The sequence below is a fragment of the Mus musculus genome, chromosome 4, assembly GCF_000001635.26.
Source record: "Mus musculus strain C57BL/6J chromosome 4, GRCm38.p6 C57BL/6J".
NCBI lineage: Eukaryota > Metazoa > Chordata > Mammalia > Rodentia > Muridae > Mus > Mus musculus.
In genome coordinates, this window is record NC_000070.6 from 65,838,978 (window position 1) to 65,866,023 (window position 27,046).

The 27,046-nt window shown below is 41.0% G+C and overlaps 1 protein-coding gene across 5 annotated transcripts in view; it reads right to left on the minus strand.

The window, feature by feature from the left end:
* Astn2 (astrotactin 2) overlaps positions 1 to 27,046 on the minus strand; it is a 1,023,735-nt gene that overhangs the window by 458,175 nt on the left and 538,514 nt on the right. The gene's annotated exons all lie outside the window — the stretch shown is intronic.

Genomic DNA, 27,046 nt, shown 5'->3' on the forward strand with positions numbered 1-27,046 from the left:
GATCCTGTTCGTAACAGATGATGTTGCTACTCACACCTCAGCAGATAGGAGGCAGAAAAACTGGGCTGGAATCAGTGCTGGAATATAACCTGCTGTTATTGTTCCCTACTTTCTTGGAAGACCAGCTAAGCCTCATGTCCCTAAGCTTGCACAATTTCCTGCAACAGCATCCCTAGCTAGGCACCGAGCAATCAAATGGACCTGTGGGATCAAACAAATTAAATCATAACAGTTTCTTTAAAACTTTCAAAGACAAACAGGCTCACAGGAATAAACACAAGATGGACACTGTAGTTTCAATCTTGAGATGTGTGTGTGTGTGTGTGTGTGTGTGTGTGTGTGATTGCTCCTCTGCAATTGGTGAAAAAGTCAAGCTCCTTGTTTTGGCTCTTTGTGATCATAAAATCCAGCGAATGCCCCTTTCAGTCCTTTGAATGCTCTCCAGGGTACCATGTTTTGTAGAGAATGAGAGTGATGACCAGTTGTCTGAAATAATCTCTGGCCCTTGCCTTGGAGGCTTCATCCCCCCACCACCTCCCTTCTTCTAGTCTTGGCTATTTCAGGAAACTGAAAAAGACAGCCTAGGGAGCTAATCCTGGGCTTCACTTCTGGGAGGGCTGAAAAGGAGGTGGGGGAGGCAGATTTTCCTGTACAGAAGACCGTGTGTTCCTTTTGAAATGTCTTAGCGGAAATAAATGTACAACCTATTGTAAGCGGCTAGGAGCCACCAGCAGGGGTTGGTGTGATACAAAAGGGGCATTTGTAACAGCACAAAACACTTAGCACTTTACCAAGACATGCACAGGATACAAAAAGAGAAAGGCCCCGACGAATCTGCCAGGAAAGCAACGTGCCTTGAATACAGGACAGCAATCACTATACCCGACCAGTAGTCTTTCTATTCTTAAAGACGCAACTGCTTCTCTGTAGCATTCAGAATGGAGAGTTTGAACACTGGTAGGAAAGGCCAGGAATACTCCCTTCTGTGCCTCCCACTCACGTATTTGGCTCAGTCCTGTCAAACAGACAGCCCTCCTCCAACATTCCAGGTGCTGAGGGCAAAAGAACTAACAGAAACCTATCTTACCTACAACGTGACTAACTATCGAAAGCTATACATAGAAGTAACAAAACAATAAATGTGTTTTATCTCTCAAAATATACCTTCAAAGCAACCAGAACCTGTGAAGCTCAAATGAGCCCACTAGGAATTCCTTCAGCTGGGTGGCCTAGGGGTGTCCCTCCCTATAGTCACAACACTCAAAGCATCCACAAAAGATGGAATAGCTAAGTGAGCCTTCTGCTCTTTTTTTAGTTGTAAGAACTTAGGAAGACCACATCTTTAAAAAGGAGAGTGGGAAATGATCTCTACTTTGAATATGAGCTTGACTCTTTGTAGCTTTCTGCCATCATTTCCATTCCATTTCTCCCTCCCATAGCCAGATTTCCATAGATCACCAAAGCCTCAGATATCAGTCAACTTCTAAGGAGGGACTTGTGTTGAGTCATGTGTGTGTGTTTGTGTGTGTGTGTGTGTGTGTTTGTGTGTGTGTGTATAAGTGTATGTCTGTGTGTGTTTATATAGCTGTGTTTATCTGGCTATGTGTTTATCTGTCTGTCTGTCCATCTGTCCATCTGTCCATCTGTCCGTCTGTCTGCCTGTCTGTCTGTCTCTGTCTCTGTCTCTGTCTCTGTCTCTGTCTCTCTGTCTCTCTGTCTCTCTGTCTGTCTCTCTCTCTCTGTCTGTCTCTCTCTCTCTCTCTCTCTCTCTCTCTCTCTCTGTGTGTGTGTGTGTGTGTGTGTGTGTGTGTGTACCAAGATCTATCTTGGAGCTGCAGAATATCAGGAATGACTACAAACCCTGTCTTTCTCCTTGAGAGTTCCAAGGACAATGGAATATGCCCAGGCCCTCTGGGGGCTGCTACATAGCACGTGCAATAAGAGTCAGGAAAAGGAAACATGTGCAAACCAGTTATACCTAAGAAATAAATCCTGCATCTCGGCCCAGAAAGGGATCGGAAAACATTTTGTTCAGTGTTGTGGGAAAAATTAAAAAGGCAGGAGAAATTTGTAAGAAAACATTACTTTATGTGAATCTGGGCAAAGAACACTGCAGAAAGCATCTCTGGCTATTCTGGGACAAACAGGTTCAGGCCTCCAAATAGACTCTTCCTTCCATATACAGCCCCAGTGCAATGCCTGGTAGTCTGAGCCCCACACTTTTAACACTGGTACTCCACACCCTTTACATACTGGAGGTAGGTTTGGTTGAATAGTTTGCTTCTGTGGATTGGTATGGCTGGGATCTGACTCCTATTGTACCCAAACATCTGGCACATGGTAACTGTCAAGGAGTTCGTGATAAAAAGGGTTGAAGTAGGAGCTGAAAAGATGGTTCCCTGGGTAAAGCTCCTACTATGCTAACACAAGGACCAGAATTTGGATACCCAGTATCTATCAAAAATCTAGGGGTGGCAGCATGCTTTTGAAACCCAAGGACAGAGAATGATGTAGAAACAACACTGTTCAGAGATTCTGCACCTCACATTCCTGCGCGCTAACACCAACACTGTAAACACCATCAGACACACACACCATCGCCCTCTCCCCCAAAGAAACTTTAAAATGCACTGAATGAAAGCTGTCCGCTGTTAATGGGATATTAGAGATCCTTCTGCTAGAAAAGGAATTTGATAATGAGCCAGCCATTCCTTTAGATATATGCACACCAACTTCATGATAGAAAGAAAAAAGTGGGAAGGGAGGAAATCAGAAAGAAGGAATACTAATGAAGACAAATAAGGAGTGAATCCTTATGAATAATAAGGAACATGGTGCCATTACTGTCATTTAATTTCATGACCATATTGATAATGCAACATTATATCCTCTTTACATTTTTCTACCGTTTCTTTTTTCTTTCCTAGCATTTGACAGTTAAGTCCTTACTTCATTTCAATTAGCAACTGCTAACCTTTAGTGAGCAGCTGCTATGCAATCTTTTCAAAAGGCATTGTATATATTTTTGACTTTGAGAAAAAGCCTTTCTGATAGCTCCATGATTCCCTTTCTATAGATGAAAATATCGGGACAAGAGAAGCTAAATTACTTGTCTAAGAGCTCACATCTATACAATAGTAGATGTAGGTTAGAAGTTGAACCAGTCGTATATCAAATACTTCATAGGAAGGCCATGCATCCATGACTTAGGGGACCAGTCTCTGTTTCTTTTGACTTGTGACGACAGTGCTGGGTAATGCATTTCCTAAGGTCTAAATATGACCTGACTGCTGCAGAAATCATGCTGTAACTTAATCCTCATTATGAGCAAGTAAAAGATGGCAATAAATGGCACCTTGAGATGGTTAAGATGTTGTCTTTCCTAAAGAACTATTTTTTTAATTTATTTTTATTATATGTAAGTACACTGTAGCTGTCTTCAGACACCCCAGAAGAGGGCATCAGATCTCATTATGGATGGTTGTAAGCCACCATGTGGTTGCTGGGATTTGAACTTTGGACCTTCGGAAGAGCAGTCGGGTGCTCTTACCCACTGAGCCATCTCACCAGTCAATGTTGTCTTTCCTGATGCAGTAATTCATCCATGCAACTAGAGGGTGGGTGGGGAATTTTGAAAGTGGAACTGCCAGGGAGCCAGTTTGGCTTGGACTCTCTAGCATCCTTTGGATTCCGCCAATAATATATCTAATTAACTTCAGGGTGAAACCTGCCAGTCTTGGAAGAGAATTGAAAACCAAAATTAGCCTTACCTGTAGTTCTTCTCAGTCTCTGTTATTATGTTACAAGCAACATAACACTGTATGAGACTAGTGTTTCTTTTACTGGAAACGAAAAGCCTAGGCTTTGAGGTTACCTGAGCCTCCAGTACTCCTTGGGGGGCCATGGCACCCTAGACTACAGTCCAGAATTCACAGAGTGAATCTCAGTTCCAGGCCTAGGGAAATCTTCCCACCTTTGTTTTGCACCATGCCCTGCTTTTGCTGAGAAAAGGAGGCCTGCCTCCATAGGCTTTCTTATTGGTCTTAAGCATGGCTAAATGGGGGCCATATGTCACCCTAGAAGCAACTGCTTTTCAGGAAGGGAATGTGATTAAGAAAGATGGATGGCAGATAATATCCATTACCAACACCTGTACTGTGAGCAGGGATCTTATTTGGCAGAAAGGAGCGGATGTAAGTTCATTGCTGCTTGAACTAAAACACAAAATGCGGCAGAAATGGTGAAGCATGGGAGGGGGAGGGAGGGAAAGAAAATGGATAGGAAGACCCATCACCCCCTATACTGCAGACTTTAACTTCAGGCCTGCGTCCTGAGACCCAGCCCTTTCTGCTAACTGACAGAGAATGCTGGGGCAAGTTGTCCCTCTGCCTGCAGTGGGGGTGCTGGCCAGAGGCTGTGAGTGAGTGTACCTGGACTGATTCCAGTATGTTCCCACATGCTGTGTGTTAGGAAAGGTGAACCAATATTTTCAGAGAGGCAGAGGATGAGTAAAGAACCCAGTAATATAAGGTGAAGACAGAGTTAGTCTAAAATGATTAGGGCAGGCTGTCAGCTCTTACTTCCTTGCTTCAAATCCAGTCATGTCACAGCTCCCCTCATAGTCTGCTGTTGTCTTATTTGTAAAGTGGGTTAAAAAAAAATACTGCCTCCTGAAGCTACTCTTGAGTATGAAGTGAAGTCATGTGCTACAGATTCTTAGCCAGAGCCTGCCATTAGCCCTTCCCTCCCTTCTCACCACCAAAATCAGTTCCACCGTCTTTAGCACAGATAAGGAAGCTTTGTTATGAAATGCTGGCATTTTCACTAAAATCTCTCACAGAGGAAGAGGAGGAGGCTGTTCTTTGTGGCTGCAGTGGCAATCTGTGGTTGATTGACAGGTATGAAATCCAGAAAGCACATAGGCGAAGAGCAGAGGGAAGGCGGCACTGGCCTGGCACATCCCTCAACTTCTGTGGGTACTGTTATTCACCATTATTGGTAGTTTTGTTTGTTTATTAATTTTTATTTTTGAGGCAGAGTTTCACTCTAGAACTTGGGTTGTCCTGAAACTCAATATGTAGTCTAGTCCATCCTCAAACTGACAATGATCTTCCTATCTCACCCTCTGCAATGCTGGGACTATAGGACTAAGCCAACAACATATAGCCCTGCTGGTCCTCAGAATCACAGTGACACTCCTGCTCATAGTGAGCCATACAACTCTTAGCACCATGAATGTTGAGAGACTGGGCATTTATTTTGAGTGAAATAAATACATAATGTGCAAGATCAAATTATATGAGCTATGGATACTATGCATTATAATGCAACATGGGTACACAGAGAGTGGGCTCTGGATGTATGGTGCAAAGAGATCTTACCATCTGAGAGATATATATTTCCTAACAACAAACACATAGGGCCAAGATCCCGAAGTTGATGTGAGCCTCAAGTATTGAGCAGAAAACAGGCCAGGGAACTAAAGAGGAATGAGTGTGGAATCTGCAAGAAATGATAAAAGCAGGAAAGGGTCAGAGCAGAAAGGAACTTAAGGGCAGGAGAAAGGACAAGAGATTCATTCTAAGTATTCTTCAAAAGCAAAGGGCAGGGTGTATCTGGGCAGGTGCTGATAAGATTTGTGTTTTGTCTTAGATGCCTCCTTGAGAGTCTCTGCCAGGGCCTGACAAATACAGATGCTCACAGCCATCCATTGGATGGAGCACAGGGTCCCCAATGAAGGAGTTAGAGAAAGGACCTAAGGAACTGAAGAGGTTTGTAGCCCCATAGGAGGAACAGCAATATGAAATAACTAGTACCCCTAGAGCTTCCAGGGACTAAACCACCAATCAAAGAAAACACAAGGTGGGACCCATGGCTCTAGCTGCATATGTAGCAGAGGGTGACCTAGTCAGTCATCAGTGGGAGGAGAGGCCCTTGCTCCTGTGAAGGTTCTATACCCCAGTATAGGGGAATGCCGGGTCCAGGAAGCAGGAGTGGGTGGGTTGGTGAGCACGGGGAGGGGGGACAGGATAGAGGGTTTTCAGAGGGGAAACTAGGAAAGGGGATAACATTTTAAACGCAAATAGAGAAAATAAAAAATTTTAAAAAAGAATGATAATCCCATTATTGTGGGACAGTGGAGAGTGAATTATAGAGAGCCAGGCAGGAATGGTAGTAGAGGCCAGTCAGGCCACTCCTTCATTCTGCTCAGGGTTGATGATCGCTTGAGCACCAGAAGGTGGCTAGGTAATTTTAAATAATGGATACATTCTCAAGGAAGTTCTGACTTGGTTTGGGTGAGAATACTTACTGATCAAGAAGAACTACATTTTTTTTTTTTTTGCCTGAGTATTAGGACACATTTTGGTGCCCTGTTTAGCACAGAGCCAACTGTAAGAGGATCGGGTTGGAAATAGCAAGCTCATTTTCAGACCTGCTACTTTTGAAATACCTATAGCCATCTAAATGGAGACACATTATTGGTGTGGGCCAGAACTAGAGTGTTATAGGAAATTGCCAGAGTAGTGAGAGGTCTGAACATTATGTCCTGGTGTCCTTCAACATTTAAAAGTTAGGAAGTGGGGTCCAGCAGGGAGACTGAACAAGACTTACTTGGGAGAAAAACAGAACATGGGAGGCAATATTGCCCTAGACTTGAAAGCAGGAAAGAAAATATTTCCAGCAGGAAGGAGTGACCACTATGTGATAGGCAATGAAGAGCCCCAAAAAGCCAGCATAATGCCTGAAACTATTTGTCCTCTGTGTTAGGTTTTTGCACTGTGACACTATATCTCACAGATAAAAGAAGAAAGGATTTACTTCATTCATGGTTTCAGGTTTCATTCATGGTGGTGAAGGTGGACAGGAAAGCTTACATTAAGGCAGATCAGGGAGAAGAGAACAAGAATGAAAATGGCCAGTGACCTCTAAAGACCCATATTCAATGGTCTACATCCTCCAGATACATGCTACCTCTCCCAGTTTCCAGAGATACCGAAGATAGTGACACCAGGTAGGAATGTATTATTTCAACCATGAGTCTGAGTCTGTGGGGATTTCAAACTTTAATTGTTTGTATGTATGTGGGGTAGGGAACTCCTGCTTGTCTTACTTAATACTCCCTATGACAATGTAATAATTTTAGTCACATATTCATGGCCACACAGCCTGTAAAAATTGTATGATGCAAACAGGGAAACAATATGAAATTCATGACCATTTTTATCTACTGTATCCAAGTTTGTGACTCACTTGAAGATTGGCCTGCCTTATACCATGGAAATCCCAGGAGACAAGAGGATAACGAAACGCAACTTTTAGTATCTGCAGTTGGAGTCTGAGACAGAAAAGAGGGCAGGAGTAGGCAGGCTCATGAAATTGAAAAGCAGTCTGGACCCCAGCTAAGAGAATCATTCCAGAGCTCCTTCGTTAGTGTTGACAGATGTTCCATGGTTAGGTGTTAACATCAAGTGAAAAGAAGGGAGGCAAATACAGACACTCTCTTTCCTCTGCAACTGCATAAATCTAATATTGGTTTACAATAAAATCTTGCCTGGAAACAACAATAGTGGGAGGCCTGATGTGATTAAATCTTTGGCATTTTATCTGTTGGATGCTTTCCTTCTTTGTGATCAGACTGAGATCTGGAGGTCATTATTCTATGTCCTGTGTTACTGTTTCTAAGGCCCCTGCTTTCTGCTTTTATCACTATACACATCCTCCAGCTGTGGGGCAGATTGGTTCAGTGGAAACTACATGAACATTGTACTCCTTATGGTACTTGAACACCAGCAAGTAGCGGCCAATACTCAACTTCCCTGCTATCCAGACATGGCTGCAGCCAAATCCCTTTCCTTGCATTTGTCAAAATGTAACCAATCATTACTCTATTTCCTAGGCTTGGATAGAGGAGGGAAGTGGTAACTGAGAGATTATAGCACTTGGCACACAGTAGGTACTCATTAACTATGAAGGTTGCTCTTTCCTCCTAAAAGCTAAGGGCTGGGAGCTCACCCAGCCTCTTTCTTTTCTACAGAAATCTTTCATGTTTAATTTATAGCCTGGTTTAGGTAGTCATGGCTTAAATAATTCATAGCCTTGCTGTTAATATTTGTACTTGTTGAATTTCTTTAATAAAACATTTAGGGATTTCTTTAACACCCCCCCCCCCACACACACACCAAAGTGTATTTTTCCCAGAGAATGATTTGTTTTCTGAAATCTAGGACTTGACTGCCCTTTATTTTCTTTACAGCATTGAATCCTGTCTATGGAGGTGTCTGTGGCAGAGGCTGAGGGGAAAAATACAAGTTTGGAGTTCTGTTTGGTCAAGGTATACAGTTTCTATGTGAGTTCTTGTGTGGTGGGGCCTTGGATGGCTAGCTTGGTTTAGAGGGCAGGGCTTGAGTATACTGACTTTCACATGAGAGCAAGACTTGAACTCATGTCATTTCCTTGTAGTAAGAACTTCATACAGATGTGACATTGTCATGTCTAAGCTCTGGGCTGATCACATAAATGACCATAGCCCTTTAAGAAGCCTAACCCTTTTCTTGGACCTTATGAAAATATAACTGGCTTTGTCATTTCTTGGTACCTCTAAGTGGCAAGGCGAAGGAGGGTTTGAGTATGCTGTGCCCCTTTCTTCAAGGAAGCTCTGGCTCTCTTGAAAAAACACAGTAAGATCTGAAACACAGGGCAAGCTTCACAGGTGCCTACTGTATTGTTCGAAGAATATACACCCTTTTATAGCACTTATATTTCATTCTCTACTGCCAGAATGGAGACACATGCTGGGTTTCTGCATTTGTAATTGGGAATGAACAGATGGGAGAATCGCAGTTGGAAGTAATACTATCATTAAAATAATGTATACGCTCGTAACTCTCAAGCCTGTGCAAGAAGGTGAGTGGTACCACGTGGAGTTAGCTCCTTTCCTATCTGTTCCTCAGGAGGATTAAGAAGCCATGCCAGAGGGGTGTCTGGAAATCCATGTTCTTTTACAGTCCGTCTAAGGGTGTGTCTCCAGGTCAGGCATGCAAAGAAGGAAAAATAACTTATTTCCTATGCAAAAGAACAGTCTGGGTAAATGTAGGAAGGGTCAGAGAAAGAGATTGTTTTCCCCAATAGTATGTAAAACAGACAACATGGGGAGAAGTTCTCATCCAGAAAGGAGGAAGTGCACAGTAGGAAAGAGAATTTGAGCAAAGAGATCCTAGAATTCAAAGAAATAAATGGAATGTAACTGCATGCTAGACAGATCTTTAAGCACTACAGAGGTCCAGGTCAAGGAGTTAGGAGATAATATTTCAACATGACAGAGACACTTCTTTTTCTTGGACTTAGTTATTCACTCTAAAATTCGAACAAGGTAAATCATTCAAGGAAAGGCTCCATGGCTTGAAAAACCATAGGAGAATTGTACAGCACAGAGAGTTCCGTACTGAGTCTTGTTCTTCCCTACCTCTTTGCTGGCTTACTGTTGGATATTGTCAGGATTCTTCAGACCCGAGGGCTCAGAGAGCTGGAACTTATGTTGTGTCACTCAGCACTGCATGTGTGGCAGGCGAAAAGTCATATTTGCCTTTGTTGGCAGTGACTCTCTTCTAGCCACATTGTCATAACAGTAAGGGCATGTACTATGGAAGGCACTGGATGAAATAATCCTTCCCACAGAAGGCAAAATAGACCCAGGATCAGCATTCTACACACGACTAAGTAAAATTGTGCAGAGAGAAATCACCTTCCTGCAACCAATAAACCCACATGCATATAGGTGGGCTTTAGCATCAATTCTACCTGGCAGCAGACCTCTATGTGCTCCTTTGGGCTATTCTGAACATCATATCCATAGATGGAGCCCAGGATTGGTTATGTTCCCCAATTCCTTCCCCTAAAGTGTCTGATGCTCTTAACAAATTCTCTACTCAGAGATATTTCATCACAGCAAATTTCTAGATTGTTCTGTACTCCCCCAGAAAGCATCACCCCTTCAGACCTATCAATGCTGCAGACACAAGGGAGACACTAGGACATTATCTTAGCATGTCTATATCAACAATCATAGAATTGCTAGAAGGTCAATGAATTCCCATGATTACAACCTGACTTACAGGTAAATAAGCCTTTGGCTAGCCAAGCAGCACAGTTACATTTGTCTAGCTACTGTGTTGTTTTTTAAAAATCATTTACACATTGGAAGGTATGTTATGATAAAGTACATATATGCAGACACACACACATGTGTGCCTCCCCCCACGAACACACAAATTAGGTTTCTACTTTTCTAGAGCAGAGTTCTTAAGTCCTTTATAGCGTCCAAATGTTAGGAATACCTTTGGTTTTAATGAGGTGGCATTTGTAGGTATTCTGTGTGGCTTTAGGAAGAATGGTCATTAGAGAAACCAAACCACAAGGAGTTTAAAACATTCTGCTTTATCTTCTATTACTCACGAAGGAGAGAGAAGCCACAGAGCTAACCATCACATGTCTTCACGAGGCCATCATGAAAATCCCTACACTGCATGGTTTGGAGCCTGCAGATTAGTGAGCACATTTCTGTGCCAGGAGTATACCATGCCTCTCTGGACATCTCTCTTTGTCCCCATCTATCCCTTCATCTGCATCTTATTAGATTTTCTGTAATAACCACTAAATGTAAGTCACTGCACCCCCAGGTTTTGTCAACTGTTTTGGCAAGTTATTGAACTTGACTTAAATCGCCAAATTTGTGGCCTTGTCCAGCAGAAGTATGGGTAACCAACTTTTGTGCCAGTTCTCTGAAGGGAAAGAAGAGGTTAGGGACTGAGCCCTTAAGCTTCAACTATGCCAATCAGAGAATGTCAGTTGTCAGATCTGAATTACATTTATAGGCCCACCAAAGAATGTTGAAATAATTTAAGAATTGGTTGGGGAAAGAGAGCAATCCACTCTTGTGGTGTTCAAAGTACTATGCATTAAGAGACTGGCTTTTTCTTAGCAAGTAGCATCCATCCTTTTTCCATGCTAGGGTACCTGCTTCTTTCCAGGAGGGACAGCCCCTTGCAAGTACAAAGTCCTGAGCCATAAATCTGAAAGCTTGTCTCTATGTCCGACTCAGTGTCTCTGAAAAGCTGAAAGGGAGGAAGGGGAATGAGATTACTCCGTGTAAATGAGCTCACAGATACCCCATCAATTTACTGTATCATTTCTCTTCCCTTACAGAGGAGGAAGGGTTTAATTGGTTTGCCACGGTTAGGGGGTAAAGGATAGAGTGAAGGCTTTGAATCCAGGTCTACTTTCTGAGTGATGGCTTCAAGCTGGAGCTCTGGTACCTACAGTATACTTTCTCCTCTATTGGGAGACAGTAGATCTGGGCCTCTGTGTACTACCTACCTCCCACTTTCACAGAGGTTGGGACTTTGCAGTTTGTTTATAAAATGCCATGTTCTAGAATCTGGATGACTGGGTGCTGGCTTCTTTACGGAGACCTTTTCCCAGCCCTGGTCAATCTGATCGTGTTCTTGCTACTACCCCTCTTCCTGTCCCCTTTACCATTTCATTCCATGTTTCCTGTAGATTTTGATCAATGTTCACATTCTCAGAGAACCTGTTTGACCTCTACTTAGGTTCACAGGTCTCAATTAAGTTTCAGTATTGCCCTACTTTACTTCTTGGCTCAAGGATCCATTTGCAAATATTGATTGATTGGTGCTTGTTGGATTAAGGCTGACTTCATCTTCCTGACCATAAGCTCTAAGGGGGCACAGACCATGTCTTCTAGATAAAACTGAGATGCCACTTCCATGTACAGTACATGCTTTCAGTGCTCATTGAATGAACAGGCGACTGAATACACAAAAGTGCTGCATTCTAACCTTCATCTGGATACGTTAAGATTTTCTAACTTGTGTTTTAAGGTGGCCCAACCCTATTTTCAGTGCTTGTTAGAATGGAGAATACCAGGCGCCACCCCAAGGCTCCTAAATAAGAATCTGCTTTTGATCATGGTCTCAGATAATTCCCATGTACAGTAATGACTAACAGGGACTGTAGAAATAAAAAGGGGTGGGAAGGAGCCCATGTTGGTTACTCACTTAACTGGTTAATTAGTATCATAAAATTTTTCTGAGACCTTAGTATGTACTTGGTAATATTCAAGCATGGAACTGTGGCATCAACAGGGTACATGCACTTGCTGTAACATGGTACTTCAAATTACTCAGAGCTATAGGGCTAGAACAAGAGACTGTTCACTGACTATAAGTGGTTGTGAATTTCAGTAGAAAGCACAGGGCAGTGAGCACTGAAGTTTACTGTCAGGTGTTATTGAACTCAAGCTGGAGGACAGCAATGGGAGGTTGTCTTGATGATCCAGGATACTTAAATGCCTTCAGACATTTCTCATTCCAGGTCTCTTCTCTATTATGCTGTCCTCCTGAAACATCCAACTACAGGACCCTGAGATGAGCTAACACTTGAATCCCATGGGCTTCTCTCAGCCTCCCCCCCCCTTTTTTTTTCATGCAGCTGTCAAATGTCAATCTTCCATTTTCTTCTTGTGCACATACTGTGTGTTTTCTCCCCAGTTGATTGATTCCCTTCTAGGTCTCCCTCAGGCACATCTATTATGGGATGCTCACACATCCATTAGAAATGATGACTACAAAGATGGCTTAATAGCCCGGAACACATTTAAGAAGCTGAGTACGAAGTTATATAAACATATGATGACAGTCTTATGAGACTGTAGTTAAAAATATTCAAAATCAAGCTTGAGCATGTATCAAATAATGTTCATGTTTGTATCAGGCCTTTACAAAACGTTCATTTAGGTTTTCGTTCTCTTTTTTGGTGAATAGGAAATTCTTTTAATGGATCTACCAATTAGTGTATACTACTAACATGAAACAGTTGCTTCTTCTCCACTGTGTTGTATGGAAGGTTTCTATCACATTTGCTGAACTGCATTCTTCTTATTTCAAAAACAAGATTAGATGATTCTCATCCTGGTGGTTTGGAAATTGTGTCCATCAAGTGTTTGGCATGGGACTAGGCCTGAGATTAAAAGTTGAGCTCCTAGTGGATATGGTGTGGATGAAAAGTTCTTATATTACTTGATCTGTACAGATTCCATCCAAGAGCAGGATGAATGTGAATTGGAAGAGACAGGAGTTGAGGACACCTTTCTGGAAACCTGGACTTTGGAACTAAGCTTGCTTCCTACTAGTTACATGGCACTGGCAATACCTTCTCTTCTCTAGCAGAAGAGGAATTCAATCCGTAGCATCGACAGATCTTTCTGTTCCACATGTGAGAGATGAAATCTCAAGCCCCACTCTGGGACTGCTAATACTATAGCAGTCATAAGTATTACATTACAGATCCTGCAGTGTCTTTCAAATGTTACTTAGCAGTATGACGTTTGATAAGCTATGAATAAAGATCCTTGTTTTCAAGGTCAGAATATCTTGTCCTTACTTCTCAAAGCTATGAGGTCCATCCTACCCTCTTTGCATAAGAGAGTACATACTTTTACATTGTATACATTTTTATTTTTGTTTTTAAATGCTACTTCTGCCGTAACAATGGCATATAACTACAGTGTCAACTTCTTTGGAAGCTAGGGCAGGAGAACTGCTCCAGTCTAGAAATTTGAAGCTGGTCTGAAAAACACAGCCAGCTACTATCCCCAAATTAGAAAACAAACATCCATTGAAAATTATTTATCATCTGTTTATTCACCTTTGCATGCATGTATGTGCATGTGTGTATGGGTACACATATAAGTGCAGTTGTATGTGCAAGTGTGTGCCTGTGATTGTAAAGGTTAGAGGAGAATGTCAGAGGGCACCAACCTTGACTTTTAAGATAGACTCTCTAATGAACTTTCTAAGTAGATTAGCCTGGCTGGAAGAAGGGATCTGCTTGTTTTCCCCAGAGTGGGGTATCCTAGTTAGGGTTGTATTTCTGTGATGAAACAACATAACCAAAAGCAAATTTGGGAAGAAAGGGTTTATTTGGCTTACACTTTCACATTATATTCTATCATTGAAAAAAGCCAGGGCAGAAACTCAAGTAAGGCAGGAATCTGAGGCAGGTGTTGTTACAGAGGCTATAGAAGAGTCCTGCTTCATGGCTTACTCAGCTTCTTTTATTATGGAATCCAGAACTGCTAACCCCTCATGGTACCTCCCAAAATGATATGGATAAGCCCTCCTAAGAAAAAATTACTTTACAGGCCTATGTACGATGTAATCTTATGGAGGTCTTTTCTTAACAGAGGTTCCTGCTTTCAGATAACTCTAATTTGGATCAACTTAACACAAAACTGTTTAGCACACAGTATATTTTGGTATTGGATTATACTAGACAGGAACTCAAATAGGGCAAGAATGTGGAAGCAGGAGCTGATGCCATAGAGGTATACTGCTTACTGGCTTTTTCCTCATGACTTGCTCAGTCTGCTTTCTTATAGAACCTAGACCATCATCCAAAGGAGGCCCCACTCACAATGGCTGGGTGCTTCTGTCTCAATAAAAAATTAAGAAAATATTTTTAAGCTTGCCTACAGCCAGATATTATGGAGACAGTTCATCAGTTGGGGTTCCCACTTTTCAGATGACTATAGCTTGTGTCAAATTGATATAAAACTAGTCAGAAGTTTGGGGTTTCAAGTACATGTCACCGTCACTCTGCTTTATTGATGTAGGGTTTTCAGACTCAGATATGCTATACCCACAATAACTTTAATGGCTTAAAAATAGAGGAGTTTTCTCGAACATCTGTTAAGAGACAATATTAGGAGAAAATAATTTAAAGGGAGAGTTATGAAAGAATGATTAGAAGAGAATCAAGAATGGAAAGAATATATAATCAAGATTTTTCTTTCTTTCTTTTTTTTAGATCTGCATTATGCTTTATTGTAAACCCATGTAGTACTCACTACACCTCCTTAATGTGAAAATAAAAATGTCCTATTATGATTTAGGCCCCAGCCCAAGATCTAGACCACACATAACCTCACTTTGCCCTCTATTAGAAGATCAGTTCCATGAAGATAAAGGGATGATGTCTAAGACTGTTTAGTGTTGCATGTCTATTTTCTTAAAACAGCATATTCATCTAGCATCATATAGTTTTCTAAACAAACTAAGGTTTCTGTTCTGTTCTATAGGTAAGTAAAGTTGAGATTCTAGAGGTTACGTCATTAGAAGCTAATCTGGGACTCAGATCTACTGGACTTCAGAGTGCACATTATTAAAGTTGCTCTTTAAATTTAACATCCCTATACCTCTCCTACAGACTCCCCCTCCCTTTTAAGAGGAGGCTCTCTGCTACACAGACTCTTCCTTCAGAAAGCCTTCCTTGAGGACTTTGAAACAGAAGAAAAATACACAGGATTATCGTATATCCTATGCATAGTAAGTTAGTACTATGCATACTGGTACATGCCTGTCATCAGCATTTAAGAGGTTGAGGTAAGATGATTGTCATACATTAGATGCTAGCGTGGGCTACATAGTAATTTCCAGGCTTCATTTGCCTACAGTGTGAGACCTGTTTCAGGAAAAAGCAATTTAAAAAAATAATTTATTCACTTAATTTACATCCAGACTGTATACCCCCTCCCTCCTGTCCTCCCAATCTCACCCTCACATACACATCCCCCCATAACTCCCTTTCCTTCTCCTCAGAGAAGGGGATGCACCCCACATGGGTACCAACCTGCCCTGGCACATCAAGTTGCAGCAGGATTAAGTGCATTCTCTTCCACTGAGGCCAGATAAGACAGCCCAGCTATAGGATGAGGATCGAAAGGCAGGCCATAGAGTCAGAGACAGTCCCTGGTCCAATAGTTAGGGGACTCACATTAAGACCAAGCTGTATATCTGCTACAAATATGTGGGGTGGGAGGGCTAGGTCCAGCCCATGCATGCTATTTGGTTAGTGACTTAGTCTCTGTAAACACCCATAGACCCAGGGTTAGTTGACTTTGTACTTCTTCTTGTGGTGTTTTGATCCTTCGGCCTCCTCAATCCTTACCCCCATCTCTTCCACAGGCATCCTCAAGCTGTAAGTAATGTTTGTCTGTGGGTTTCTGCACCTATTTCCATCAGCTACTGGATGAAGCCTCTCAGAAGGCAGCTATGCTAGGCTCCTGTCTGCAAGCATAGCACACTATCATTAATAATGTCAGGGGTTGACTTGCTTCCATGAGGTGAGTCTTAAGTTGGGTCAGTCATTGGCTGGCCATTTCCTCAATCTGTTATATTTTTGTCCCTGCACATCTTGTAGGCAAAACTAATTTTGGGTTGAAGGTTGTGTGGGTAGATTGGTGTTTCCCTCTCTTTACTGGAAGTCCCCCTGGGTACAAAAGGTGGTCACTTCAGTTTCTGCATCCCCAGCTGCTAGGAGTCTCTGCTACAGTCAAACCCATAGGCTCCTGGGAGACTTCCCTTTACCTGTCCTAGGTCTCTGGCTTGTCCCAGAGATGCCCTTCCCCACTGATTTCAGTTCTCTCTCCCAGACTCTCTTTTCCTATACTTGATCCCCATTCCTGTTTCCATGCCCACCCCTATTTTCACTCAAATCCCTCCTTCCTCCCACCTCTGATGCCTATTTTATATCCCCTTCTGAGTGAGATACAAGCTTCCTCCCTATTACCTAGCTCCTTTGGGTCTGTGGATTATAGTGTGTTTACCCTGTACTTTATGACTAACACTCACTTATAAATGAGCATATACTATGTTTGTCATTCTGGGTCTGGGTCTAGATATTTTCCAGCTCCATCTATTTGTCTCCAAATGTCATAATGTCTTTGCTTTTAATAGCCAAATAGCATGTCATTGTTAAATGTACCACATTTACTTTATCCATTCTTCAGTTGAGGGATATCTAGGTTGTTTTCTGGTTTTGGCTTTTATGAATAAAGCTGTCATGAACATAGTTGAGCAAGTGTCTTTGTGGCATGGTAGAACATCTTTTGGGTGTATGCCCAGGAGTGATATAGCTGGGTCTTGAGGTAAAACTATTCCCAATATTCTGAGAAATCGCCAAATGGGTTTCCAATGTGGTTGTAGACTCTGTACTCACACCAGGCAATGGAGGAATGTTCTCCTTGCTCTACAACCCAGCCATCATGTGGTGTCATTTGATTTTATGATCTTGGCCATTCTAATGGGTGTAAGGTAGAATGTCAGAGTGGTTTGATTTGCATTTCTCTGATGACTAACAACATCAAACATTTCCCTAATAGCTTATTTGAGAGCAGACATTCCTCTATTGAGATTTCTTTATTTAGTATTCTGTACCCCATTTTTACTTAGGTTATTTAGTTTGGTGGTCTTGAATTTCTTCTGTTCTCAACTTTACATGGAGAAACAGCATACCCACTCTAGCTAAAACGTTCCTGTATAATAAAAGACCTTTGGAGGTATCACCATTGCTTATTTCAAGCTGTACTACAGAGCAACCATAGTAAAAAAAAAAATGTGGTATTGGAATAAAATCAGACATGTAGTCGATGGAATAGAATCAAAGACCCAGAAATAAACTCACACATCTATGGGCACTTGATTTTTGACAATGAAGCCAAAACCATACAATGGAAAAAAGAAACCATCTTAAATAAATGGTTCTGGTTTAACTGGTTGTCTGCATGTAGATGAATAGATCCATATTTATCACCTTGCACAAAACAAGTCCAAGTGGATCAAAGACCTCAACATAATACTGGATACACTAAACCTATTAGAAGAGAAAGAGGGGAGTGTCTTGAAGACATTGACAGAGGAGACAAATTTCTAAAGAGAACACCAATAGCTCAGGCTATTGGTCGAAATCAACAATTAATAAATGGCATCTCATGAAACTGGAAAACTTCTGTAAGGCAAAGGACACTGTCAATATGACAAACAGTAGCCTACAGAATGGGATATGATCTTTACCAAACCTACATCTGACCAAAAACAAGTTTCTTAAACAAATTAATTAGTTATTCTTTAGAAGCCCATTGTTGGCTAGTGATAAACTGTGATAAATAATATTAATGTGAAGTATTAAACATTGTGGAAAAGAATGCTCCAGCTGATGACACAGCCTCTGTGACTTTCTCTTCCCTAGAAAGGTTGCGTATCACCCACCCTGAGCTTTGCTTCCATATGTATACATCGAAATATCATTGTTTACAAAATATGCATTTATAGCAAATCATAAGCCTCTCAAGAACAGCTCTATGCCCAATTAATTTTATGTATTGCCAAAATACCTGACTCACAATTTATTTTTCATAAAAAAGTATTCAATAGTAGCTAGTTTTTCTTTGGAGTAATGGATTCATGGGGTTAGGATTTAAGAATGACTATCAACACTTAAAATAATTTCCACTTTAATATAATCCAATGTGAATAGTCTTGAACATGGTAATAAAATACATGTATGAAGTTGGTAATATCTCATTATTTATATTAGTTAAGCTATAATAAAATTACTAACACTAGTTGTTGAGTAGGGATGATAAATTTGTATTCTAGAGTATTAGAGAGTTGTGACAAAAGTTACTGTAGATTACATGACCTGACATGGAAACATCTTTAACATTTTTCAGAAATGGGAAATTCAGATTTCACACACACACACACACACACACACACACACACACACACACACACACAGACACAGACACACAGACACGCACACATTCAGTGTGTTATTCTACAGAGTTAAATTTTATCTATGTAAATATAAGGTCAACCTTTTTGAAAAGCATATTGAATATCTAAGCACAGGATTAGGTTAAAGTTGTCTTCAAGAGTGGTGTGAGTTGGCTTTCTACATTTTTATTTCAAAAGTGTTTCTATAAATGAGATTTCTCATGTATAGCTTAGTGACACAGTATATGCCTATGTACCTGATCACTGGGTTTCATCTATAGTACGGAAAAGTATAAGAAATTCTGTAGGAACTCCAGGTAAGCTCTGGAGTGTCTCTTTGTGCAGTATATAGCTCTGCCCAAGGAACCGGTGGTTGTTTAAATAGAAATAGCCACCATATGCTCATATTGTGAATGCATAGTCATCAGGATGGGGCACTACTTGAGAGAGATTAGGAGGTATGTATGGCCTTGTTGGAGGAAGGACATCACTGAGGGTAGACTTGGAGATTTCAAAAGCCCATACTTGTTTCAGTAGAACTCTCTCTCTCTCTCTCTCTCTCTCTCTCTCTCTCTCTCTCTCTCTCTCTCTCTCTCTCTCTCTCTTGATATCTGTGAATCTAGTTGTACAACTCTTAGCTATTTCTCCAGCACCATGTCTGCCTGAGTGTCACCATACTCCCTGTTATGATGATAATGGTTCAAACGTCTAAACTCTAAGCAAGCCCTAATTAAATGGTTTCCTTTGCAAGAGTTGCCATGGTCACGGTGTCTGTTCACAGCATTAGAACACTGACTCAGAGACATTACCCGAGCAAAAGGAAGAATGACCCTCTATCTCCCATTTCAGACACCTGATAAATGAGATCTGGACTGTAGATGTTTTGTCAATGTCCAAGAACTCTTGTTCTCATATAGATGTCAAAAGGAGACTTTCATGGTGTTTTTTTCCAATATGAAAATATAAAGGATACTTTTATTCTCCATCAATTTCCTAAAAACAAAACATTTAAGTCCATTCTGCCGAAAACTATGGCCTCTACTAACCACCCCACCACCACTATCATCAAACAAATGAGGATTATTACTGAGTGACCACTATGTGCCAGGCCTTCTTATGGTGTTTTAAATTTAAGGACAATCTTTTGAGAACATTGGTTGAGTCTCAGTCATGACAGCCACCTTTGAAATAGATTTTTAATAGGGCAGAAGACACATAATATTTTTCCCTGCAGGATCCCAGGGTCTTGGATCCACATGTTCTATTTTACTTTCTACTGCTGTGATAAATATTAAGACCAAAAGCAACTTGTGGGGGGAGGGAAAGGGTTTTATTTAGCTCACATATCTCTATCAAAGTTGATCATTGAGGAAAGTTAGGGCAGGAGTACTGTTTACTGGCTTGCTTTCTGGGCCTGGCAAGACTTTATTTCTTGTACAACCAAGACCATGTGTCCAGGAATGGTGCTGTGCAGAGTAGGTTAGAATCTCCTATATCATCAGTCATGAAAATGGCCCATAGACGTGTTCACAGGCCCATCTGGTGGACTTAATTCCCCAACTGAGGCTTTATCTCCCCAGGTGACTCTAGTTCCTGTCAGGCTGACAAAAATTAATCAGCACACTATGCAATAGAAAAGTTAAGCTGCTCTTGCTACAGTGAAATGAAATCTGTATGTATTCATCCACACATATACCCATCCAGAGTCCCTGTGACACAGATATATTAAAGGCCAAGAATGTACACTTAGCTAATTGCCTCCTGGTCAGAAATTATCTGCAGGTGTTGTGTGCTTCATCAGATTTTCAAATGAATCCAAATCAGGCCTTGGTGCTATTCCTGCCTGTCTCCTCTCTTCCTTCCTTCCTTCCTTCCTTCCTTACTTCCTTCCTTCCTTCCTTCCTTCCTTCCTTCCTTTCTTCAGTCTCCTGCCTTTACTCTTTCAACTTTCCTCTGGCTCTGCTCTTTCCTATACACATACAGTATAAACAAAGAACACATATTTTGTTATCCTGACAGCATAATTTTTACTTTTTATATATGACAGACAGACACACAGCCACACACACACACACACACACACACACACACACACACAGTGAGAGAGAGAGAGTGTGAGAACACGTGAGAGAAGCACACAGCCATAACCAGATATTCAAAGAAGTGGACAGTGTCAACTCACAGTCGTCAGCATAAAACTGAAATACCATCATCCAAAAACAAACATCGGTTATGATTTAAATCACATCCCTTCATGTAGAATATCCTTTCTCCATTTTTCTTCCATCCATGCTTCATCCATGGTTGCATGATGTGCATGTCAAATTGGTCCATTTACATGATTCCTTTGTGTTCTCCTCAGACAGTGTCTTTGCTCAGGATCCATGCACTGTGCTATTATACAAATCTATATAAAAGTATCATGGTGTCTAAGATAATGTCAACATTGACTCCAGACTTCTGCCATCAATGATTTTTCTTCTATCAGAATCTTAAGATCATCTTCAAGCAAAGATTTAAGTTATATGTTGATCCTTCCAAATGGATAAAGATTTCTTATTTGTCATCTAACCCTTCAATTCAGGTTTTTTAAATTTCTTTTTTGAGATTACAGTGTAATTATACCATTTTCATTCTTCTCTTTCCTCCTTCCAGCCTCTACACAAAGAACTACAGGAAACTAAAGAATCCAGAGAATGGGAGAAAGCATCTGCCCCAGGGAGTTGCACACCAATTGCTTATCGAATACTAAATAAGAGTTTTCTTGATGATGCATATTTATCATTGGTGCCTTCTGCAGCCTGGGCACCTTTGTCTGCTTCTTCTTGTACCTCTGTGCTTTTTAATTCCTTTTTATTCCCTAACTTGATATCATCTGGCCTCACCTCCACTCCTTCCCATTCACAAAGTGAGTTCATGTAATTTTGCCACTGCTGTTTTCATTTTGACAAACTCATTGCAATTAATCTTGATCATTCATGCTATTAATAATTTAAATTGGACATTTGATTACTGAGCTCCAAGACATTACCCTAAAGTTGTTCTTTACATGCATTGTTTTAAGTTTTCATGGAATCATGAATGGAAGCCTTTGAAAAAAAATCTACTTTACATATGAGAAAACTGAAACTTAAAAAATTAAGTTCCTCAAAGAGGGATAGAGCCAGGAGTTGAATCCCAGAGGGACTGATTCCTAAATCCAAATTTTTAATGACTTTATCAGAAAATAACCCATTGACATTTAATTAGTTACATGCAGTGTATAAGAGAGGCTATTATTTAGAAATAAAGACACAAAACCAAATATTTATAAAACCAGAGTGAAGCAAAAATAATTGAGTAGACAACCTGAGAGCCGTGAATCATGATTCACAAGCTTTAGGTAAACTAATTAGCTGGAATCCAGTGAAGAGGTCAGCCTGGACAATCTATTGTCATCAGGCTGAATGGAAGTACCAAAGAAACTCAATTGCATTGCCTCTGCTGAGCCTTTTGCTCAGAAATATTGGTGAGAAGCCATTTCTCTCTTGTCATCAGCAACTCTGCTTTCTCAGGGACTGTCTCTACCACTGCATATCTCAGAATCTCTCTCTCTAGTGTGCAACCATGCCATATTATTTCTCCAGAGACTAGTTTCCACCTTTATAGGAGATAACACCTATCACACAGGGTGCCCTGAGTATCAGAATTGGTCACACCAGGATAAGTATGATAAATGTGAGATACTATATGACTTTGAGCCATGGACTTCTTTTTTTTTTTCAATTTTTTATTAGATATTTTCTCCATTTACATTTCAAATGCTATCCAGAAATTTCCCTATACTGTTCCCCCGCCCTGCTCCTCTCCCCACTCACTCCCACTTCTTGGCCCTGGTGTTCCTTTGTACTGGGGCATATAAAATTTGAAGACCAAGGGGTCTCTCTTCCCAATGATGGCCGACTAGGCCATCTTCTGCTACATAAGCAGCTAGAGACACGAGCTCTGAGGGTATTGGTTAGTTCATATTGTTGTTCCACCTATAGGGTTGCAGACCCCTTCAGCTCCTTGGGTACTTTCTCTAGCTCCTCCATTGGGGGCCCTGTGTTCTATCTAATAGCTGACTGTGAGCATCCACTTTTCTGTTTGCCAGGCACTGGCATAGCCTCACAAGAGATACCTATATCGGGGTCCTTTCAGCAAAATCTTGCTGGCATATGCAATAGTGTCTGCGTTTGAGCCATGGACTTCTTTTATTTATATTTACTTGTTAACCGGAAGCTGGACAGTTTTTCTTTCTTGGCCTTCACTGATGTTCACATTCTGTTTTTCTTTTAGCTAGCTCTGGTAACTCATCTGTGAAACAACGAACTCATGAGTGTTTGGATGGCTCTAAGGTTTGTGTTGATTGGCACCATGTATGAGAATTGTCTGGGCCATCATCAATGCACTGTAGTTCTGAAGGAAATCTATAGCAGAGAGTCTTCCTTACCTGGAAGCTCCCAAGGAATGTGTCTTGGGAACAACTCTAACATTCACTGCCCAAGTAATCTCCCTTCTAGACAAAAGCAGCTCTTGATAGGTGGGATACTCTTTAAGATGTTCCCTTGTTTCTTAGGTATCACTTACTTTGGGATCATGTTGTAGCAGATGCTTAGCATGCGTTCTTAGAATAAATAGGTGGCTAGAAACTTCATTTTCCTCCTGCTACATAGAGCTGATGGGCAGTGCATACAGCCCTCTTTACAGTTTTCCATTTCAAGGCAACTGCATTAGTTGAGTGGTGGCTCCAGTTCTCTTTGCATATGCTTTCATGTTTGTACAGGAATACATCATACCTCTTGGATGCTTAGTCTTGGTAGGGTTCTACATTCCATGGTCAAATTAGCTGCCCTTTTCTCCTCTATGCCAGTCTTCTAACTGCCTATTTTCCAACTATTGATAAGTCAACAACAATGCCTATTACCATTATACAGAATTCATTATGCAGCTGGAAATCTATTTAAAAAATTCACTGGATCTTCACAACCAGCCACAAATAGATTTAAAATGAGAAGAAAAGCTTAGGCTTAGGCTTCACAAGCCTAAAAGTAATAATTGATGTGTAGACTCAGCTGTTGCTGACATTGATGTCCAGCAGTTTGATCATTATGCTATAACATACCTGAAAATAGAAATACTGATAATTAGTTTTTGAAGATATTCAAACAAAATAATTTACATAAATTGTAACGTTAATGGGCAATCATGTGTCCCACAACTCATCTACTTACAACTCATTATGGTAACAGTTTGCCCTCCTGTGACTGTAAAGTACTTCTAGTTTCTGTAAAATGTCCTGTCCTACAAGGCTGATTGCTGCACACTCCTTGGGTGCAAAGTTGTACATAACTAAATTATAAACTCTGCAGAACCTCTTTCTCTCTAATGTACAACCATGCCATATTATTCCCTCAGAGACTAGTTTCCATCTTTACAGGAGATAACACACATCACACATGGTGCCCTGAGCATCAGAATTGGTCACACCAGGATAAGTATGATAAATATGAGATACCATATGACTTCGAGTCATGGATTTCTTTTATTTATATTTAATTGTTACCTAGAAGCTGGACATTTACTGAAGAATAGACCAATGAAAGATAAGGGAGGGGTATAACAAAAATTCTGACTGTGAGAACTCTCAGACAATTACCTGTGAATGCACAGCAGAATGTGTTGAGAAGGGTAAAGAAATTAACATTTAGTGAGCAGATGCTGGAATCCTCACATGTTGTTATGTATGTTAAAGTTAACTGACCATTTAACATGTCTATGATGCTCTCTGGGTCTTTCATACCCAGAGAGCATCTTCACAAGAAGTCTTCCCAAGAAGTCAATGGAATTAGAATTCTCAGTAGAAGTGGACAAATGAGTGTAAGTATACTGACAGCAAGTACAGAACAAAAATCAGAATCTATGCCTGCTTGGGTCCATTGGTGACCCCTTGGAGAGACACACTAGCATTATTTCAGGCATTCTTCAGGGAAGTCTCATGATCTTCCAGTTTGATTGGCAGCAGCATCTCTATTTATAAGTTAAGAAGAGGTAATGGGATCTCATTTGAAAAGACAAGAAAATAATGCTTATTCTGAAGACATAAGGAAGATGAAGATGTAAGTCAGATAATATATGGCTGGAAAAACCAGTGGAGTTTGGTGCACAGACACCAAAGACATTCCAAAAATAAAGGTCTTCATGATCAGAGACAAGTGTAACAAATGTAGGAGGAAAAGATACAACCTATCTTCCCATAGGCTTACAGTCTTACGCTGAATAGTCTGAGTTCAAATTTAGGCCTAGATACTGTACTTTGCTCTATTTGATTGTTTGCTTGGATCAAGGGGAGTTGATTATGCAGAATTCAACCCAGAGAACAGATGCAAAGCTTATTTTTGTAAGGTTACAGGTTCACTAAATGTAGCACCTTATCTTTCAAGCTGTGCCACTGTGCAGACTCTTAAAGAAGCATTGTATTTCTTTCTCCCAAGTCTGGGGAAATAAAGTCCATGGGGCCTTTGGGAGATGAAATGGCACTTGTTACTCACTACCTAATCTGAACAACCGTTTGCTGACTAATTGAATTACTCTTGGCCACCAACTGATAGACAGCTGCTAGAAATGGTTATTGCATTATTAATTTGCTTCAGCAATTTCACATTAAACCTATACTGTTAATAATTTCTACCCTTCTATTTCTTCCCTCTTAATTAGACTATTTAAAACTTTGAAGGAATAGTCTTCCCATGCTAAATGGAAGCATTGGGCAAATTACATTTTTGATTGAATACTTCTCTGATAGGCCAGCAAATGAGACTGTTGAGTTGTTAATTATTGTCAGAGTTCCACGCAATGTCTGCTAATGAGGCAGTCAATCTCAGCTGTCAGTCCAAAGATATTAATGGAACCTGATGGAGCAAACTGGGAAGGAGTTTGTGGAGATCCAAGATGTCCAGGTCCTGGGATGTACATGGGAAGTTGGTGACCTCACATTGTTAAAGTTAAAGTCAACCTGTGAAAGGTATGTGAAGGAATGATAGATGAAACAGGGGTCAATACAGACAGGGTTTTATGGTACCCTGGGTACTCTTGGGGTAGTGTACTTGATGTATGTTAAATATTAACAACTGCTAATGTAGGTTGTGTTTGCAGATTCTTGGTAAATGATAGGCATGAGGAAAGTGTGTTGAACAGACTAGAAAAGTTGTACTTCCCCAAACTGCTCACCTGCTGTCATAATGACCTGGTTATAGACTCCAATACCAGGTGATATCTTAAGATTTAGTCTCTCCAAAAGGATGGACCATATAGAGACTGCCATACCCAGGGATCCATCCCATAATCAGCCTCCAAACGATGACACAATTGCATACACTAGCAAGAGTTTGGTGAAAGGACCCTGATATAGCTGTCTCTTATAAGACTATGCCGGGGCCTAGGAAACACAGAAGTGGATGATCACAGTCAGCTATTGGATGGATCACAGGGCCCCCAGTGGAGGAGTTAGAGAAAGTATCTAAGGAGCTAAAGAGATCTGCAACCCTATAGGTGCAACAACATTATGAACTAACCAGTACCCCGGAGCTCTTGACTCTAGCTGCATATGTATCAAAAGATGGCCTAGTCGGCCATCACTGGAAAGAGAGACCCATTGGACATGCAAACTTTATATGCCCCAGTACAGGGGAACACCAGGGCCAAAAAGTGGGAATGGGTGGGTAGGGGAGTGGGGGGGGGGAGGGTATGGGGACTTTGGGGATAGCATAAATGTAATTGAGGAAAATACCTAAAGAAAAAAAAAGTTCTGTCCTACTCTTCAGTGCAGCAGGGAGACACTGGATAAGGAGATATGTGGCTGCTTGTTTGTGTATTCATCCGACAGTCACTGGGCACAGCAGATAAACAGAAAAATCAAGAACTCCTAGTCTCCTATAAATGTCTAAAAAAAAAGAAAGATTTAGTCTCTCCTTTAAGATTGGTCATGCTGGTTTAAAATGAGAGATGTCAGTTTTATTCTGAAGGACTGGGAGTAACAGAAGAACTGTTATGTAAAAGTCGGCATCACAGAATACTGTATTTAGTCCAGGACAAAGCAAATGCTCAATAGAAGGGTAGAGAAAGGAGAGATAGATAGGATTTATCTCAATAGATATTTCCTGAGCACTTTGTATACATGATAAAGACTTAAACTCCTTGTGCAAACTCCCAAAGCAGATGGTATTTGGGAATCATCCTTGACCTTTACTTCTTTTTCACAGCTGCCCATTCCTCCTCCCTCCCCTCAGTCACACTGAGTCTGAACCAGGCGTCCAGATCATTCTCCACTAGGGCTTCAGGAACCACTTCTCTTCTCTCTTCCTACTTTGCATTGCCGAATCCAGGCCTTCCCATCA